General features: G+C 38.1%; 1 protein-coding gene across 1 annotated transcript in view; it reads left to right on the forward strand.

Moving 5' to 3' along the window:
- plcb4b (phospholipase C, beta 4b) overlaps window positions 1-21,654 on the forward strand; it is a 93,349-nt gene that overhangs the window by 5,519 nt on the left and 66,176 nt on the right. Inside the window, exon 3 of the mRNA XM_084737229.1 lies at window positions 19,904-19,970. The gene's annotated coding sequence lies outside the window, so the exon portion shown is untranslated. The remainder of the gene's footprint in view (window positions 1-19,903; window positions 19,971-21,654) is intronic.

Here is a 21,654-nt window from a genome sequence, read left to right on the forward strand (position 1 = left end):
ATCTTGTTTCTAAAGAAACTTAATTTAATGAGTTTATTGAAGTCTGTACAGGCCATTCATTCAACTCATCATTTCAAGTCAAAAGACTTCAAGTCAGAATTCTGAATTGTTTTGCAAATACTTTTTAGAAATGCCAAGTTTAATTAACTTGAATGAATAAAACTTGTATATTTCCACTAAATTAATATGAAAAGATCAGTTGATTCTACTAAATTCTTGTATGTTTTTACAGTGTAGCATGGAAGAGCTCTGTGCACCCTTTTTAATACTGGTTTCTTCTTTCCAGAGCACCAGGTTCATGATTGCATATTAATAGCTTAGTCTGCATTAACTAAATTGATTTAAGTGTATGCATAATGTGTATGAAACATATGGCCTCATCCTGCCTGTAGGGCTACCTGACAAGTTATATAATCTGGATGTCTCAGTGTGTAATCTAATGTGCTTCTGGATGCACGAAAAAACAAGGGCTAAACCATGAAACGTCCATCAAGAAGGGAATGAAAGATCAGGAATTTCTTGCTGTCTAATATTCAGCACAGATATCCATCTGATTTTTATTTTGCCTTTTTTGCTACTATGTTGTTGAGCTCTCATTAGAGAATACAGATGCTTTCCCTTCAAAGTGTTCAACATCGAAAACAAGTTGCATTGAGAGCTGGAAACGACGTGACATTTTATTGGATTTGTGCTGAATGATGAAAGAAAGAGGCCTAATTTTTCACTGTATCTTTATTACAAGACTGATGTGCAGCAATTGCCGATCCACAGTCAAACATCACTCATTGATAAGCAGGTTGCGTGACTGCTGCTTCTGCTGTTGCTGTGTGCTCACTCACGCCACGCTAGAAACTATAATGGGGCTGAGAGGTGATTGCTCTCTATAATATGTTCTGCATTAATGATGTAATCTGTATTAATGATGTGATGTGTAACATGACAGCTGTCTTTTGGCTGGGCCTGATTAATTTTCAGAGGCTTTATTTTTACAGATGAGAGAGGTGTATATTTTCATTATCATAAAATTATATTTGCTTCATTTTCATAAGTACCGTGTGAGTATTTAATCATATGACATATGATGATAAATATGATAAATAGGAAAATAAAATACTCAAAAATATTGTTTCAAAATGAAAGATGATAGAATTTATATTAGTAAGGGCTAACACGTCTCTAGTTTAAAGATGGAACGACATTTGAAGAGTATCTAGCTTCTGTAGCATAACATTTTCTCAAGTTTAACAGGATAGGCATGTGGAACATAATTTAAGGTGGAATTTGATTTGAACATTTAAAATTCAGCATGTCATAACCCAAGGTAGCAGGCTATTGCTATCTAGTTTACCAAAGAATCTTAGCTCTGTGCTGCTACAAGCTGAAGACTGATTGATGTGTGAATGTCATGATATTATTTGTTGAAATCGCTTGGTTCTAACCTGTGAAAGCACACATCATACTTTAAAGAAAGAGATTTTTTTCTTTTTTTAGAATTTTGTTTGGACTCTTGTTAAATAGGTGCACAATATTACTGGGATGTGATCTAAAAGGACTTACAAGGCATTTTTAATTTTGTTTCAACCTTAATAACTTGAATCCTAAAAGAGAGAAATAACAATAACAATGGCAAAAATAGGTCATGCTGTGTAAGGACACTTTTAGAACTGCAATGGTCAACAATTCGATTAACTATCAACTACTTTGAAAGTCAATTAATTGTTTTGAGTCCTTTTTTTAAGAAAATAAAGTTCCTTTAGTCCTCTGTCATAGTAAGAATCAGAATATCGTTGGGTTGTGGATAAGACGACTAATTTGAGGGCATCAGCTTAGGTCTTAAAACAGTGATCAACATTTTTACCATTTTCTGACATTTTATGAACCAAACTAAAACCAACTCGATAGAGAACTAGAGACAATGATCAACAGGTTTATCGATAAGCAAACTAATAAATACTTGTAGCCCATTGCATGTCCAAAAATGAGTACTGCAGTCCAGATAGCGAGTTGGAGCCAAAGAGGGTATATTAAATAGGTTGAAATCCTACTTAATATGCAGTCTGTGGTTGAAGTGAGTTGTTTACCCCTGTGCCCTCCTCCTCAGACTTGTGGAAGCTCAGGCAGGCTGCAGGAACTCTGTAAGAGCACAAGCGAGCACAACATTGTTATTTGATAATAACTGTCAGTTGTTTGTCAATGTAAAGTTAAGCCTGTTATTCCGAAGAAAAGGAGCCTACTGCTCTGAAAATACACACTCTGGAGTTGGAGTTCAGTGACTGCCTGCCAGACATATTGCTTAGTTTATTCGTTATAAACATCTACTCCTTCTAAAAGATTATTAATGGTTTCTCACAACCTATAAACGGACACTAACTCATTCAGCAAACATTCAGCATTAATTTGAACTCTAATGTGAAACAGTAACACAAGTTATGGATTGGAATACAAATTTCAAAGAAGGATGCCACGGCTGTGGGTTTGTTGTAACAGAAGCCAGTACTTCAACTTAACACATTTTTTTTAGTCTCTAATGACATATCATGGTCATTTTATAATTTATTACAGTACATATATTACAGATTTGTCCTTTAAAATGCTCTACTATTTTTACAAGATAAAGCATCACACACCGTATAGACAGATTTCACACAATGTTTCGTCTCTCAGCTCATACATATGCTATATATATGATCTTATCCTGCTGACTTTTGAAATGTCAGCGCACTGTTATTTCCTGCCTACGTGGCCTTGATATAACTGGAGCTGATATATTTTGTATGTTTTAACATTGAAATTCGCTGCACTGTACAGTGATATGTGCTAAGAGAAGAAATAGATGATTCAATAGTGTAGTAAAGTCCAAGTATGCTTGTAACTTCAGTTCACTGTTGGATGTATCATAAGTCATTCCCCTTAATATGTTTTTAGTACATCGTCCTCATTGCACTGTAAGCTTATTTATTTTTGCCTGTTTTTGTTCATCAAGTAATCTATGATTCTCACGTACCACAGCACTTTAACACACATAAGTTTGTATATATCAAACGTGTTTATATGACTTTTCACATTACCAGATCATTGGTCCTGACCAAGCCTTTGATCAGTTGGCCTTTGATCCCCTCTTGTTGGGATTTGTGAAACATGATATTACTTGGCCCAAACTTCTCCAGTGTTTCTCAAGCCTAGTCAGCCAAGTCAGTTCATGAAGAAGCAACTGGCACTGGCTGTTTTTCCATCTTGTCCTAACCAAAGTTCCCCTCTTTGTAGTCAATCTAGTGTAAAATGGCTCACAACAGACACAGCTCATGTTTCTCAGTTTTGTGGTCAGTTTATTTCAACATGTATGTGGTACAGCAGAGTAAATTGCATTTGTTCATATTGAAATAACTTCTTATTGGTCTGTTTATGAAACATTAACTACGCAGCTTGTACAAATATCTATATGCTATGAAATAATGTAAATACAAGACACACGAGGCTCAGTTCACTGATATCGTTTGGATTACATTTGATAAAAACATTCTTTAAGCAATAAGAATGCCTATCAATGTGTTTTTATGTAATAGTGTTCCTATAGTAAATTGACACCTGTGTGTTGTGACAAAAGAATCACTGAGCTCAGTGTTCATATCGAAAACAGAAGTAATACTAAAGGACATCAGGCTCATCCAAGATTAGATTTCCTCTGATGAAGCACCTTCCAAACAGCGAAAACTCAAATGCTATTTGTAGCAGCAGCAGTCATGCATCAGCGATGTCTATACTAGCGGCCGTGTCAGCAGCGGCAGCAGAGTCAACATACCTAAATCAATTCCTATTGCAAGTGTTAGTCCAGCAGCACCCTGAAACACTGCCCTACCCTCAGCTGCATTTTTCAGGCCTTGACATTCATTGAAAATATGGATGTGACAGTCACTTGAGGCTGCGTTCAGGCAGAGGAGGTGTTGCTTTCAAAAGGAGCTGCGTCTTTAAATGCAATCCAGGAGTACAGAGAAAATGGCCCTGCTAAAATCACAAAACAGCTTCATGCTCATCTAAATATGCCGGAGCAGCTTGTATTGTAATATAAAAAGCGAAGGAAGGGAGATGCTCTGTTTCATTGTAACATTTCTGCTGGAATATGTGTGCTATTCAGTTATCAAGAATATAATTTAAAGGTCTACATAGGGGTGGGCGATATGGCAAAAATATCATATCACGATTTTTTTATTAGAAAATCACGATTTCGATTTTATCACGATCTTACATGTATTTATATTATGTATTATGCTATGTATTTAGATTTACATTTACTGTTTTTACTTTCTACTTTTTTTTCAAGCACAAAGGTAAAAGTAAAGGTAGTAATGTCTGCAAAAACCACAAACAGAAGATGTTACTAACTCTTTTAACTGAAACAGTCACTAGAATGTTTTGTTAACATGTTAAAATCACAACATTTTTCTTCTGGAGCAGGACGCTCCCAGACCCCCAACAGGGGACTGGTTTACCAACATGCCACCTTTTTCTCCTCTTATGAGTTTGCAGGTCTGTATTTAGTAATCAAAAAATACAAACAAGAATACCATTAAAGTACAACAACAGCAATAAAAATGTTGATTTTTCAAAAAAGGAAACAATAACATGCAAGGTTTTTAAATTGTAATTAAGTAAAAACACTAATACCACAATGTAAAAATACCTAAGTAAAGAATCTGAGTATTTTTTTCATCACAGCAGGTCAGTGATCAGTGTTTCAGTGACTCTCTGTGGATCAGTGAATAGTTTTATTTATGGCAGCCCGCCACATTAAAAACATCGGCACCATGACATGATTTTCTATTTCTGGAGCTGCGCACCTTTTTCGCTCGTGTCTAGAAGGTAACTCTTTATTTGCGAAAATAATCAAACTCGCGCGATCTTTCGCAGGTCTAGAGTTCCCTTCTAGACACGACCCTCTGTCTCTGTCAAACTAATGACAGCAGACTGTCTTTAAACAGCACGGTGTTAAACTCTGCAGTGTTTCACACAAAGACTTTATTTGTGTGGACACAGGTTTGGTTTGTCACCAACTTTGGCATTTTTATGTTTTTTAATCAGTCCGAGAGGACGACGGCATCCGCGATTGATTAGTGATCAGTCTGCCCTCCTCTCCTCCCTCACCTGTTCACTCTGCTGTGAGAAGGTCTGAAAGTTTCTCACAGAGAACCACAGACTCTCCTGTTTTACGTATAGACAATTGTTTAATTTTATAAGACCATCTGGTTGATGTCGATGTCATTAACCATCACGTTAGTTTCGACTGTTGTAATAAACTCCGTCATTAACAACAGTCTCCTCCACACGCAGCTTCTCTGCAGTTGGTCTGTGTGTTTCCTGATCAGCTAAACCAGCAGCGGAAAGACTAGAAAAGTTGCGCCAGTTAAAATAGAAGCGTCCCGTCAAAATTTAAAATCTCTTAATAATTTATTGGTTATAGGTCCGGGTCCGTATAGGACGGCGTGTGGGTCCGCCTGTTAGGGACCCCTGAACGATCCATACGATCTCCTCACTTTAGCAGATCGTCTACACGTTCTAATCCTTCACGATCTAATATCGTCATATCGCACACCCCTAGGTCTACATGACTAGATGTGATAAAACTTGATTGGATTTCATTTCATTGTGTTAGAATGTCTATGTCTACTTAAAGGAGTTACTTGGATTTTTTAAGTGGGCTTGTAGGAAGTACTTCTTGATCTTAATCTCTTCTGGCCAGTTTATTATGCACAATTATGGGCCTTTTCCAGTACTGCTTTTGGCTACACTGAGCCAAACCATACCAATGCTCAATTGCATTTCCATAACACTTTCAGCATGCTGTGCCATGCCATGCCCAAGATAGACTTACTTTGGAGTTGGGTCAAAGCGAGCCCGACCTCCTACACGCGGGTGCAGTGAAGTCTCGCTGGCCGCAGCCAACCTGTAATGACTAGTATTGTGATACTCAGCGTGTGTGTGTGCAGGAGAGGGACAAAGTTTCTTTATGTTCAGCTCTCAGTTCTTTTGTAGCTTCTAACAGAATCGTTAAGGTGTCAAATGTAGTTTTTCTCCTCTGTTGTGGTTTGTACTTTCACGTATCTGCATTATTTCACCGTTTCATGTTCGCTTTCAGCTGTGTCAGAGTCGTGTTAAGTTACTGCTGATGAAACCCCTGAATGAAAACATTTCCCGTTGTATTGTGAAGAATTTAAGGAAACGGCGCGTTTGCCGTGCTGTTGGGCTTAGTAAAACTGAGTCGAGCCAGGCTAGCTCTGTGTAGGGAAAAGAGCCATTAGGTTGCAATGATTACTTTATTAATTGATAAATCAATCAAAAGAAAATGAGTTGCCAACTATTTTGATGATTGATAATGATGATTCATTTTTCATTTTTCAAGCAAAAATGTCAAATATTTGCTAGTTGTAGCTTCTTAAATGTGAGGATTTGCTGCTTTTCTTTGTCTTGTGGGTTTGGATAATGGCCTGTTGGTTGGACAAAAGAAGCCATTTGAAAACGTCACTTTGGGCTAAGGAAAATTGTGATGGGCCTTTTTCAATTTCCTTTGACATTTTATAGACTTGATGATTGATGCTTAATCATGAAAATAATCAGTAGATTAATTGATAGTGAAAATAATTTTAAATTATTAAAAATAATAAACCCTACCTACAGTAGATGGCAGTTTGGAGAAGCAGAGAGGAGTACCAGCACAGAAGATAAACAATATCTTGCTGTGGGCAGGGTCAGCAGCTAAACCTACAAAAAAAAGCCTGCTAAAAAACATAATACCATTTTAAATGGACACTATATTTAGAATATTTTCACCACTTTACCTTGCTGTCAGACAGCCTTTTCTTACATTAGCTGAATATCACTCTCTCTCGTTCAGTCACACTCCTTTGGCAAAAAGAGTCATTTTACCTCACAGAATACTGGAGTCGCTGGTCTACTGCTGCCTCGATTGGTTAGTTTGCTTGTGTAATTGTGTGACTTCAGTGCGTTGAAAGGATAGTTCCACACAATAACACAAAGTTCCAGGCAGCTGTAAAATTACTGTTTTTCCAGTGGAACCTGTTTGGTTTGGAGAGAGCAATGTTTGACTTATATAAGGGCAATTTCCTGTTGGAAAAATCTGTCTGAGGGCAATGTAAAGCAGTGAAAATATTCTAAACATGGTTACACTTAAATTATTTTTAGGTGGTCCTTTTTTTAAGTGGCTAAAACATGTTTTGTTGCTGTGCACAGAAGTACATTGCTTTGCTGCCCATACTGGTTCTCCTGCTACTTTTCCAAACTGGTGGTGTGGCAGTCACTATCTACTAGACTTACTACACTGACTATGGATAAGTACCTCAAACAGCCCCGCCTCAGAGTATCCAAACTAACCCCTTAAACTAAAAGTCAAACCAGGATATTCAAACAGAAGAGGATCCTGCTGTAGTTTTGTAGAAGTGGCTTTCCTCTTAACAGGTTCACTATGTACCTACCGTTCCCCAGTACACAGAATAGATGCCTGGGACCACAATAAATATGCCATCCGCTGGTGTTATTCTCAGTATTCACCCCACAATTGGTAGCTGTAGTTTGAAGTGGGGAAATTGTTCAGTTATGTATAAACAGACACCAAATGCTCAGTTTATATCTGTCAAATACCAGTGTTAACGTGATTTGAGGCCTCACTTCAGAAAAATCCAAACCATGCCTTTCAGCCAGACTAACCACAGTACACTTTACTTGGGCTTAGTTTAGTTTTGTAGTTGAGGAACAAAATCTTTGTAGGATTAGGTATAACTAACTGGGTGACTGAGGTCACCCAGAGTGAGCACTTGCATAGAAAACCCTTTAAAATACTACATGAAACACTTTGCCTTCATGGATGCTCAATTTTTAAGGCCTGTGACACTGTGAAAATGCTCAGTAAATCCCAGCATCGCCCTCTGCTTCCTGCTCACTGATAAACTCCACTCCATCAGTCACAGCTTTAAATACAACACGACCGATCAAAACCTGACCTCAACCCTTACTGGTCCAGATGTTGTAGATTAATATGTGAGCATGGCGTTTGCTGCTTAAAGAAAGATAGCGATCAATGATGAGAGTGTGTGTCTCCACTACAAGGGTAAGTGTGGCTGGAGGGTGAATATAATGACAGGGGTATTCTCTGCAGACTGTCAGCCAGCAGCAGAGAGAGATGGAGAGTGAAAAGCAAAGCGGACGGAAAGAGAGATGGAGCAGCTTACTCTCACACCAACTGATGGGAGCTGCCGTCATCAAGTCAATATTTACTCTTTCTTAACAAAAAATTGGCAGCGTTAGCTTAGCTGATTCAGTAGCAGGCAACGGGAGCACCCTGGTCTGTGTGAAAGAGGCTTTGAAGAGTAACAACAACACTTCAGTGATAATAATTGTAGCTTGGCTACATGTGTGGCTCTAAAAATATATTTGAACTGAACAGGAGAGCTATTACCCACCCCTACACTCTTTGTTTCTTCCCTCCTTCCATCCCCCGTCTCCTTTATAAATGCACACACGCTCGCAGTGTGCACATTCACTTTACCCATGGCTCAATCCACTATGGGGATACATGTGAACGCAATTTGCACTTCCAATTAAACTGTCGACCTTCGCTCCAGAATGCAAAACTTGATTTTGTACCATCCTCTACTGGATAGCTATTATTACTCAGCCAGCCCAATAATAGAGAGAAGAGGGCTTAATAATGCACGGACGTGGATTATTGAAGTCAGCAAAATAATTAGTGCCTTTATCACACTGTCAGTATTTGAGGGGGAGAATTAGGAAACCTTTAGGAACTCTTATCTATCTATTGATTGTATATTGTCTATATATGTATTGAATTATCTGTATGCTTGACCCACAGAGGCCAACCAAATCAAACCTGTTTGATCACCAGAGATACCATCTCTAACATGCAGGTTTTAATAGTTTTTCAGTGAAAATTTTTTTTAAAAAATTAAAATTAAATTATTTAAATGAAGATATCCTCTTGCTTCTTGTTAACTGGCTAATGTACTCTTCACTGTAACTTTGCCTGGGAAAATAGTAACACAGTCTTGTTTCATTTGATTTCACGGAGAACCTAGCCCAGTGGCAGCCACTGAGAACAACTACATAGAAATAGACAATCCTCTCTTGAATGGGCTTGTTAACTCACGTAGGTCATATAGAGACATCAGTAATAAATTGAGACTTTTTCATAACCAGTTAAAAACTTCTAATAGTAGGTTTAAAGACAAACTTGGCATTGTCATTCAAAAGCACCACGGCACAAAAAGTACAGACGAAACACTGGTGGTTTCCTACAACAGAGGCTTCGTTAGTTGCTGGTGTTGGGATGAACTGCAGCATCTATGTGTGTCAGAGGCTGCTCAGCATATCCACATTAAGATAAAGAGCAGTTTGAAAGAATGAGCAGAGACGCTGAATACAGCAGAATACATTAGGCTAGGGTTTGCCCAAAGCATGCTGCCGAGTCTCTGACACAGCTCCAACACATGACTCGCTTGCCAGATCAGATGACTAGATAAACAGCAGGAATGTTGCTTCTTCCTCTTTTTTTTACAGCACTTCTCTTGTCTGTCTGGGAATGGAGAAAGAGACTGTGTGTGTGTGTGTGTGTGTGTGTGTGTGTGTGTGTGTGTGTGTGTGTGTGTGTGTGTGTGTGTGTGTGTGTGTGTGTGTGTGTGTGTGTGGCATGTGCCAGAAGAGCATCTTTAATCAGCTCACTACTGTATGAGATAATAAGTCCAAGCAATTATGTAACATTTAGCAGCTGAACGTATCCCTTATCCTGCTCAGCTAAGTTGAAATGCAGAGTACAGACAGAGCACGGCACAGTTGTCTCTATTTTATTATTGACTTGCATAATCTAATGACGGGGAGGGAATGCCTGGTTTTATGCAGATATTTCTGAGTAGAACAGCATGGAGTATTTAATAATTGGCCTAATTTATGTCTTTATTTGTTTTATGTATGGAAAGACAAAGTGAATTTTAATGGTGTTTTTGCGGGTTTACAGTTTACAACTCATAAAATAAAAGAAAAAACTCTTCGAAGTGAAGGACTGAGGGAAACAAACAAATTTTAGGCCAAGTATAAACACTTGGTATAACAGACAAACAGTTCCCTCACATGGACGTCCAACCAGTGCCAGATATTTGTCAAAGGCCCCCGGCCATTTTTCATCAACCACTTCTCGCATGTCATTTAAACAAACCTCAGGGCTTAGCACATGAATCCATTAGATGGCTATCATAACAAACTGTGGAAGTAATGTAAAGTTTAGAAAAGTGTCACAATCAAAGCACATCATAAGAGGAGAGTTGTAAATCTTACTTTGGCAAATGCTGCTGGGAGACATTTTGTTTCCCTAAATGACACAATTTTACAACATGAAGAATAAAAGGAATATATCACATAATGTTCATAGTTTTTCTAAGCTGCACTTATTTAACTCAGCAGCTTCAATGCTTCACATGGTGACTTATCTCATAGAAACTAGTGAAATTAAAGGAAATATATAATACAATTAGAAAAAAATATATGAATGAGCCATGTATGATGGCCAGAGACTAAACAAAATAGCTGCTTTTTTTCCTGATCGTTTCACAACAAAGTTTATCTTATTTTACTCTACTCAGTCACTTTGTTTATGCAACCCCTGGTGACGGAGATCATTTATACAAGTTGCCAGAGTTTGAGTCAGCGATGAGTATGTATGACTGGTTTCATTGTAGTGCAGCACACTGAAAGAAATTGCTGTGGTAGTTTTTACAGAAGGCCTTGAATTCTAAAATCCTTTTAGACATGCACTTAATTATGTAAATCTACTGGCAATTTTATATGTGAGGTTTGAGCAACACCGTGCATCACATTTTTGCAGAAGTCATGATGGTAGTCTTACAAGGTCAAGCCTCAGATCAGAACAGTCTATAAAGATGTATTTTTTTGTTTGTTTTAATTTTTTCATTTTCTCAGAAAAAAGGCCAAAATATTCATCAGACCATAGGTCCCTTTTCTCAGTGCTACTTGCTTCAAGAAAGAATATCCAGCAACACCCATGGTTACTGTGTAACAGCGAGTGTGGTCTGTTACCACAGGTACCAGAATTATGTGGGCAGCAAACACTTGTATAGCAGCTTCTTTATCTAAAATTTCACAGAACTTATAAATATATAAGTCATGCATGGATTTTTATCAATAAGTACCACTATACTGTTGTTGGGTTGAAGCCATCAATATGTTTATTTGGATATGTGCAAATATTGAGTACAAATCAATATATTGGTGTGGTTTCAACTGGTAGGAGGAAGGTGGACCAGCCCGTCGCTGACAGAGATTGTGGTGTATTTTTAACTGAGGAAACAGAGGGCAAACAAAAGCAAATACAAGTGAAAGGACATTCATGTTGAATGATGATGAATCAAACACACATGAATAAACAAGGCCATAGATATTTTGGCAGGTGGCAGTAAAGCAACGCCTGGCTTCAGTTCGTCCACACAGAAGAAGAGGCTTTGATCGGTATTTTCAGGGCTCCTAGGCTCCTCATGCTTTAGTATTCTGTATTATGACATTCTGTGCCTGTAAGGTTATGGTTCCCCCTCAGTTGGGATATGTTTGTTGTGCTGATTGTGGTAGTGTATAATTAACAAGGGGTTGGAGAAAAAAAAAACTAAATTCTTAGATGCCTTATGATTATGTGAACTCTGGTGAAATGTAATGGAAGTAAACGTGCACTATGTTTTTCTTTTAAGCTAGGCTAGTTATTAGTTTTGGTGAGGATGACTAAGTGAGACCAAGCACTCTCTGGCTTAAAAGCTAAAATATGGAAGAATTTTGGCTTCTATAAAATTGAAGAAAAAAGGGACCTGGGCAGGAGTCACATTGTACAAAAGTTGTGTCAAAAAAAACAATTATTGTTCATTACAAATGCACTATGTTTTAAAAGTAGCAATTAGTCTCAACGTGAAAAACAATAAATCATGTATAAAAAACAAAAAATGTGATGCCTTAATAATCATTTCATTATGTCATCATAACCCTCTGAATCAGACTTGAACCTACCTTAGAACCACCCCTAGAATGAACCCAACCATAGATATTTGTGAAATTGCAAGTACACACACTGAAAACGGTCATCTGGCCCAAAACATCAAAATGGGAGGGCTGCCCTCTTATTTTTTGTTACTGTTACCTCCAGTAAGATTTCAGCACCCAGGCTTTAAGATTTAACAGGGAGTTGAGCATGTTGGTATCTTATTTTTCACAAGCATCAGTTGTAGGAAGTGTTCAGTTTGCATTAGCGTTAATACAGCTCTCATATGATATTGGATGAATAAACAGTCAATAGTGAGGCACATTGATGAAATAGATTGCATGTACGCCTCGTTTCCTGCGAATCTCTTGTGTGTAGGTAGGCAATTTAATTTGAAACCAGCACAGGAATAGCGGACTCCACCACTAACGTTTAAAACTGATATGTTGTGTAGGGAGGTAATTACAGAATGTAAATATATTGAATGCTATCGCTGACAAAATGCTAACCATGAATTGCATCAGAGGCTGAGTTTGATTCATGAAAATCTTTATCAGAATGTGAGCAAATACATGAGAATCACAAACTAACATCAGCCTTTTCTTTCTAGCACTTCTCTAGCGGGGCCACGCTCCCTCTCATGTACCAAATATCATGTGTAAATAACAGCTTCTTCATGTCATGCTTTAGTAAAGTCAAAATGAAATAGTTATGTCACAACTTAAAACTTCAGTTTGAAAGCCAAAATGACATTATTTAAACATATATTTGACATATTAAATTTCTGAAAAGGGCTGAAGTAACACTGAATTGTTCCAAGTTTGCAGCTTCATCTATACAGTGTTCCATGTCATACAAGCACAAATAATGCTGTATAATAGCTCTATCATTGGGAGTAAAGAATGTCCCCCTGTGATAGTGGCCCATCACTGCTAATGTAATCCAGTAATTAGACAGCATATTGGTTGAAGGGGAGAGGTACTCTCCCACCAAGTGTGTAAGAGAAGTGTGTGTGCAGAGAGACCCAGACCTAATTTTGTCCTTTTTAAAGACAGTTGTCCATCATTCTTCAAGGCGAAAGGAGTGATGTTCTCTCTGTGCTCTCTCCATGAGTCACTAAGAAGAAAAACTCTCCCTCTCACCTTTTCTCTCTGTCTGGATGTTACTCTCTCTTGCTGCCTCTCCTCTCCTCGGCCCTCAGGGAGCTGGCTCCTGACAGCGTTACAGAGAAAAGAAAAAATTGAAAAGTCAAAGTGTATGTGAAATGTTTTGGTGCGTGTGCATCTCTCTTTGTCTGGCTGCCTTTCTCTCCTCCACCATCGCTCTCTGCTTCTCTCAGGATGCCTCTCCTTTTGTCTTCACCTCCCATTTCAATTTCACCCACGTTCTGCTGAGAAGTGTAGTTTCAAGTCATTCATTCCATTCAAGCCAGTGTTGGTCTTTTGGAATGTTTGCTATTTTTTCTATGTATCAATACATGAGAAAATATATCACATATTTTATTGGAGCCACTTGCATATACATATATATAGACATATTTAGACTTCTCAAAAAAAGCAAAAAACATTCTAGAAATTGTTTGGTATTTAAAAGCATATTCTTCCATGTCTTCACCAGGCATATTTCACATAGTAAAAATGATACAGAAAATCTGATTATCATCATGAAATAACAACTACTAGACAAGAATAGTATTTGTTGGTGAATTTTGCCAGAAACCAAAATTCTAAATGTTTCATAATTTTAAGACCTGTTATAAACATTAAGTTCACTGCAGATAATAGGACCAGCTGCAGCTGGAGATTATGCAATTTGTGTCCAAAAGTACTGGCCCGCAGTGTTTATTTATTTATATCACCCAAACAAACAACAAAATTGGTATGGAAACCAAGCTGATAACCCTAACCACAATACACAGACACACACACGCACACACACACACACACACACACACACACACACACACACACAGTCTAAAAAAGGGCCATGTTTTTGGCCTACGTGTGTTTTGGGAGGAGTAGCCTGCCCCACATTGTATGTTAATAATAAAACATAATATAAGGGGTAGGATTAGGCATCCCAACAACATCTATTTTGCAGAAAACCCAAAGCATATAAGTGCAATAGTGAGTGTATCATAGGGCATGTTTATCAAATACATTTACATACAGCAGCAACAGGCACACATACTGGCACAGATCACACAGCACAGGCGGCTGTTGTGTAGGGGCTGGTGATATGACCCTAAAATAATATTAGGATAATTCAGATTATTATGCAATAACAATATTCTTGACGGTATGCCAAAATACTGAAAATTATGTTTCGTTTAGAACTCAGTAGCTGTTGAGCTCTCCTTGCAGGATTTCTGGGTTTCCTCGCACTTAACCAGGTGCTTGAGGATGAAATGAGTTTGTTATATTGGCCCTATTTGCTGTTTGCACTCTTCTTGCACTTCTTACATATTACCATGGTTTATTATACATCTGATCTTTTGTAACCAAACTGCTTCCACACTACTGAAGTCACTCCCTTTTTGTAACTAACTCCTCCACCATCAAGCCGTGACCAATGTTACTTTTGCTTTCAGACATTTGTTGTTGCTGTGTGTAATGCTGTGTAGTCATTCTGTCAACATGGCAGAATATTTCCATTATCACAATGTGTGATATATTGTATTGTGATATACTGAATATATCATAATATTATATTTTTTAATAATGAAAAATGATATAATGATATGATATATGATAATGATATGATATGATATGGCACACCCCTACCTTTGTCTAACAACAAAGCCACAAAACAAGCTGAGAGTGTGTTGCAGTATACAATTCCACAAAAAGCAACATGACTCTAGTATTTTAACTGGCTTCAAATGAGGCTTAATGTTGAGACACTTTCTCTTGATTGTCCCTTTATATTACAAGAGTAGTCAGTCCACCATCTTTCCAGCCTGTGGGAATACAACAGATGCTAGCCACAGCTCTGCAACATCAAGCACAACAGGGTAATCTGCAAAGTAAACACTAAAGCAATAAATTGGCATGTTTTGCTTGTAAAGTTTCCTTCCACATCTTTGTGTTACACTGTCTTCATGCTGTACCCGACCAAGGAAAATAGTAGTTAATAGATGTTAACTCCAGTTCTACAAGTGTGTGTAGCCCTTTACTTGCATGTTATTGCAATTAAAATAAAGCACATTAGTCTGAAGATGTTAAAACTTTATCACAGTAATGACAGCATTGCAAAATGTATGTCGTGGCAGAACATAATGCTGCTGACAGTAATGAAACCAGTGTACCCCCCACCCCAACTTTATTAGTGGCCTTCAGAGATGCTAGTAGGCAGATGTTGTTGCTTTTGTTCATTTGCATCATATTCTTCAAGAACACCATATGTTTGCACTATTTGAGAATTTATGCTATGTTATTTTGGAGAATATGTACAAATGGAGACAAAAGCCTAAAAGTATTGAGATATTATTGATAAGCCAAAGCCATACCAGCCAGCCCTAGACAGACTCATGCATTGAAATTGATATAGCCTAGTGTTGGAATGAATGTCTCCATTTTAAGGTCTCTGTGCTTCAGCACTTTCCAATCTGGTGACCCTACTTCAACCCTCTCAGAAACCCCACCGCCCTATGGGACACAGCTGCATGGTAAACAGGGGGCGGGGTTTTCTCAGAGTGCTCCTCCGGTCAGGGAGTTGGTGTTATTTGATGTCCCTCTTCACAGTAACTCTCAAAAGAGCAATATCGAGGAGGAAGATAGCTGAAATCAGGGAAGACCTTAGAGTTGTCCTCTCAATACCCTGACAGGTGCTGTTCATGGCAGCAAAGCAGCCAACAGTGAGTCCCACAGAGAGCTGCGTGTCAGGCTTTGGGCTGGGTCAACTTCCTGAGGCGGGGACATATGCTTTTAGCTCTTAATCCACCCAGTAATTCTCTTCACACCTAAACTACCTTAAAAAAGACATTTCTCTCCCTGTCACCCATCCAGTCATCAGTTATTTACTTTCATATAGCGCATGAAGATATATTCTAGGCTTTGCTGCTAAGTAATGCCGCTCTTTAACCACATTTTTCCTTTATGTAAAAGTTTGTGTGTTATTTTTAGAACAGGCTATTCCAGGTTACATGATAATGTCACTTCCCCTGCCATATCCCATCTTGTGATACCTGTGGGAGTGTGTGTGGTTGGCTGTGTTAACTGTGCTGTCCTTTTAATCAGCACCCCTGTGTGGTTCCCCTGTAGAGCTGTCACTGGTTGAGTGATGACGGTGGAGCTGCCACTGTTTACACCATTTAAATCCTCTGGCAGGCAGGGGTGAGATTACCAGCCTCTTACCTGTTGCCCTAATCAAAGGAATTATGACTGCACCGCTGGATGTTACTTGGAATAGCACCTTCTAAAAATAAATACAGAGAAAGGGTGGAAGGAGAGAGCATATGAGGTAGCAAAGTACATTCATCCTTCTTTTGATATTGTGTGTCCATCACTGGACTATGCTGTTAGTGGTGTTTGCTGGGAGTTTCCACAGCAGCACTTATGCACTCTAGTTTGTTAGTATAGTTCCTCTCCTGTTTTGAAAAATTCACAAACAGAATAGAAAATAATAGTGTAGTATAGCTCATATCCACATTTGGAGTGTGTCTGCACTCCATGTTCCATCATTTCATTAACATATGAGTATGAGATATGAGATATGAGATAAAAAAAACATTTGTCCTATAGGAAACAGTTGGGACGTAGCAGGGTCTTATTGGATCAGTAATGGTATAGGACCAAAATTAGTCCCACAGGTGGCTGAGACTTTGCTGTGAGGGCTCTCAGGCTATAACCTGCATGTCAGTGCTTTTCAAATCATCCTTCTACTAAAAACCTTAACTCTGTTTTAGTTAAGCTTCTCCATTTTATTTTTATTTGTTTAACTGGGAAGTAGCTGTTTTTGTCTTATTTCTAAATTACTTGTCATGTATAAGCATGTACTTTTAGTTTGTTTTCTGTTAACTTTGGTTACATCACAGAAAGGATATGTATATCTGTCTGCCTATCCATTCGTGTGTTATGTATTTATGATAGCTGTCTGTCTGTCTGTCTGTCTGTCTCTTTGGATCCTACTGTTCTCACCAAAATGCTCAGCAGGACATAAATACTGGTTTCTGCATACATGACATGGCTTCCCTTTTTTGGTGCAGAGTGCAACCACTGATCCTCTCCCCTGGCTGAAGAGGCCTGTGAACAGCTCTCGTCCAGTGAGGCCACTTGACATGTAGAATATTTGATCCACATAAGCTGCCCCTGTGGGAGAGGCCCATCCACATGAAGAGGAGAGGAAGAGGGAGGGAGAGATAGATGGATAGATAGGAGGCAGATGAGTCCAGAGACGGAATGGATGGAGCAGGATCATTATTGAATGGATCAATGGCAAATTACCTGTCAAAGAAGTATTGACTCTTAAAATCAGTTCCTGATTACTAATTGATTTTTTTGGTTTGTTGAATTCCTCCACGATGTAAATTTTTTTCCGTGAAAATTCTGTTGTTCAAAACAATATATTCCAAAAGAAACCCTTGTGGTCCTTTAAATTTGGTTGTATGCATTTAAAGCTTTTCTTGGCATGACCTGCCTTACTCTGCTTGGCTTACCCTGATACTCTTACCATAACCCTACGCAATCTCACTCCTCATGCCTAAACCTAATCAACCCAACCAATGCAGACAAGCCATTCAGAGGCAGAGTAGGGTGTGTCTCGCAAGAAAAATGGTGGGATCCATAGTAATGCCTATAAATGTCCTGATATTCCTTGTACACAAGTTGATGAGGTGTCTTGCTGCCCTTCATATTAATGATTCATGGTAGAGGCACTTTCACTTTGCAGTTTACGCCATTGTTAGATGATTACACACTCCATCTATTCAAGCCCTCAAAGAGAGCCTCATAACTGCTACTGTATATGTTTTTTACTTCTGAAAAATATTTTTGTGTTCAAGGAAACCAAAAAATATACATCCATAGTTGTAGATAATTCTGATAATTCGTTTCAGCACTTCACCTCAGTAACATATTTTTTAACATGGTACATTCTTGGTACTGCTTTGGTCCACATGTTGCAAAAGGGCTGTGTGTTGAGTACTTTTTAATGGGTGTACATGAGATTCATACAGTTGATCAGATAAAGATGGTTTTACTGGAAAAGACACATCACTCAGGAAATGGGAATACAAGAAGTGATAGAGCTTGGAAAGAGCTTGTGATAATTGTTATAATGGCCGGATGGCAAATGTTTGATAATTGCTTTAGCTTGCATTGTTGTACATTTGAAAAGCTACATTTGTGGCTAAATTGATTAATTAAAAAATTATGGTTCGTCATCCGACATGTCTGAAAAGATATTCTCCTAATTCTCCGTTAACCTCAAAAGCAATCAATAAATCAAATGCAGGCCTCCGCAATACCTGGAACAAGTAAAATGCCATATCGGGCTTGTAAATCAAGTAACCAACCGCGTACATCTTACAAAAGAATTAAACAATTCAGTTGCTTATCATATTAAACTGAATATCTTTGGGTTTGGGACAGACAAAACAAAACAATCACCTTGAACAGATTGAACATGACAATTAACTTTAGTCTTTGTTTCTATTTTCAACTGGTAATAAATTTGGCAATGTACCTTTAATTGATGAAACAGCTGATGTGAGGACAGGAAAGGAGGTTACAGTGGGGGAGTTGACAAGCAGCTAAGGGCCACATGCTGGAATTGAACCAGTTGGATACTTAAAAAATCTAGCTTACTCTTGCTGTTTTCTCCAACGTTACCAACCTCAGCTTTAATCAGTTAATGAGTCATTTTTGTTTTATCCTCTTCAAAACGTGCCCAAAACACATATTGTATGATAAGCCTTCTGCTAATGGAAAGCAGGGGCCAATCACAGGATACATTCCTTTACTGATCTTACAAAAATCAGCATTAATAAGACAGGACAGTCTCAGATGTATATGATCTGCAGCACAGCAACTTTTCCTCAGTTGGTTGTTGAAATCTATTCTGGCTTGTCTTGCTAAGTCATTGTATAAAGAAACGATTACCACCACACTTCTGTCCTGCACTAGCAAAGCAAGATGGAGCTGTGGTGATGAGGTGAGGAGAGACACAAGGCGAACCGCAGTCATCGCTGCTAAGTACAGGAAATGTTGAGAAATTTGTCATGTCTTTGCCGCAGACATAAGGATATGAGATGGCTTGCCAAGTGGAGGATTATCCTCCTTCTATCTATAGTTTTGTTCCTGTTTCGCTCTGTCTCCCTGTCTCTCTTGTCTGTCCCTTTGACCCAATCTGTAGTTTACATTAACATTTAAGCTTTTAGTACACTCTCTCATCCTCTGTGACTTACCTACCACTCAAAAGCAACAGCAGAGCAGATGCAGAGGTGGTGTCGTTTGTCTAATTTGCCAGCTCATTTCCACCACTTTCTCTGACGAAGGCAGCCTTTCTTAAGGGAAGCATCTTCCTATTAAAAGTTTATTAAGCAGAAGCCAGAGGAATGATTAAAATTCTGCGCAAGCTAAATAAGATGAGGAGCATGAAGGGGGGGCAAGTGATTACACCCCAGTGGTTGTCGTACGTGTGAGTGCTTGTTTGTGTGTCAGTGTCTCCCCTGAAGGCATCACAAGGATTCATAATATTACTCTAAGTGTACAAGATGAAGCCGAATAATGGAGTCAGCAGCACATTTGGATATTTGCAAATTACACTTCACTAATTTATTTTTTTCTTGTTTTTTTTTTTTCTTCCTCACTCCCCATCCCTCTTTTTTCTCTATTCATCTCTCTTTAGAGTGGTCCTGTGCTGTCCTCCAGTGTTTCCCCTCCCCTCAGTTTTCTGTCCCTCAGTCTGTCACCTGGTAAGTACACTCAAATTCACCTCCCACATATACATATACAGTACAGGCTTTCAGTCATAATCATCAGCTCACTGCCTGGTTTGAACTGCAAATTGATCTCACCTTCACAAAATTGAGCATAATTTCTTGTTAATGTACATGGAAAGTCATTGGGCAAAATCAGCAGTGTTTGTGGCACACAACAGGAAAACTCTGATCAGTACAATGAGACAATACTTGATGTCATTAGAGTCAAAATCAAAATATTCTTAAAGTCAAATGAATTCTTAATTTATTAAATAAAACTTCTGAAATTTATGTATTAATGATAAAGTAGATTAGGCCCTAGAATTCCAACATTATTATTGGCAAAAACAAAAACTGTATTTTCTTGAATTGTAACTGTAACTAATGATTATTTTTCTAATTGATTAATCTGTCAGTCATTGTCTTGATTAATGGATTAGTTGTTTGGTCCAAAAAAAAGTACGAAAATGGTGAAAAATGTTGATGAGTTTTTTCCCAAAGACCAAGGTGACATCCTCAAATGTCTTGTTTTGTCCACTACCCAAATATATTCTGTTCAAGGTCATATACGACTAAAGAACCCAGAAAATATTCACATTTTTCCACTTAAAAATGACTCCATTATCAAAATAGTTAATTTAATAGATTAATTTAATAATTAACAATTAATTGATTAACTAATCTAGATAGGTTTGGATCCTACTTTACGCAGTTTGACAGATCAAATTTTGGTACAAATAGCCATAGCCTCTGTGACAAACCATGTAATACTGTCAAACAAGAGACACTGTCCCCAGTTTAAATTATATTATTTTGCTTGGTAACAAAGTGCAAAAAATTAATTAAACAAAAATAAAACAAGAACATGTCTAGATACACTTAACACTTCAATAAAACCCTCTGTTTATGCTAGGCAAGGATACACTGGATCTTGTTGTACATTTATGTGGAGGTACTCAACCATAGTCAGTGTGTGAACTACAATAGCCGGTCGGCACACTCCCAGGTAGGAGAAGCAGAGAGAGGCATCAGCATGGAAGCCAAGCAATGAACTGTTAAAGATGGGATCAATAACAAAAGGAATTTTAGCCACTTAGAAAAGGTCCACTTTGAAAAAATCTAAATCACTTTAAGAGTACCCTATATTTAGAGTTTTTTCACTGCCTTACTTTGCTGTCAGGTGGCTTTTTCTGTTAAAACTGATGAAACCATAGCTATATAAGTCAAATGTCACTCTTACCAAACCAACCAAACTCTATAGGTGAAATCAGTCATTTTACCTTGCAGAACACTGCTGTTGCTAGTCTACTACTGCCTTTATTTCTGTTACTGTGCAACTTTGATCAATCCAAACTATCCTTTTAAAACACCAAAGTCACACAATAACATAAACAGATTAAAAGATCAAGGCAGCAGGAGACCAGCAACTCCCGTGTTCTGCAAGGTAAAATTGCTGATATCACCTATGGAGTTTGGTTGGTTTGGAGAGTGCCATTTAGCTTATTTAACAACAGTTTTCATTAGAAAAGGCTGTCTGTTGGCAAGGTAAAGCAGTGAAAATAGTCCAAATATAGCATAAAAATAAAAAAGGTCCACCTAAAAAATATTAGTATCAGTTTAAGAGGCTAAAATACCAATTGTTGCCAACTTTGTCCACAATAGTTCATTGCTTGGCTTC

This window comes from Lutjanus erythropterus, chromosome 15 (assembly GCF_056507025.1).
Source record: "Lutjanus erythropterus isolate fLutEry1 chromosome 15, fLutEry1.hap2, whole genome shotgun sequence".
NCBI lineage: Eukaryota > Metazoa > Chordata > Actinopteri > Lutjaniformes > Lutjanidae > Lutjanus > Lutjanus erythropterus.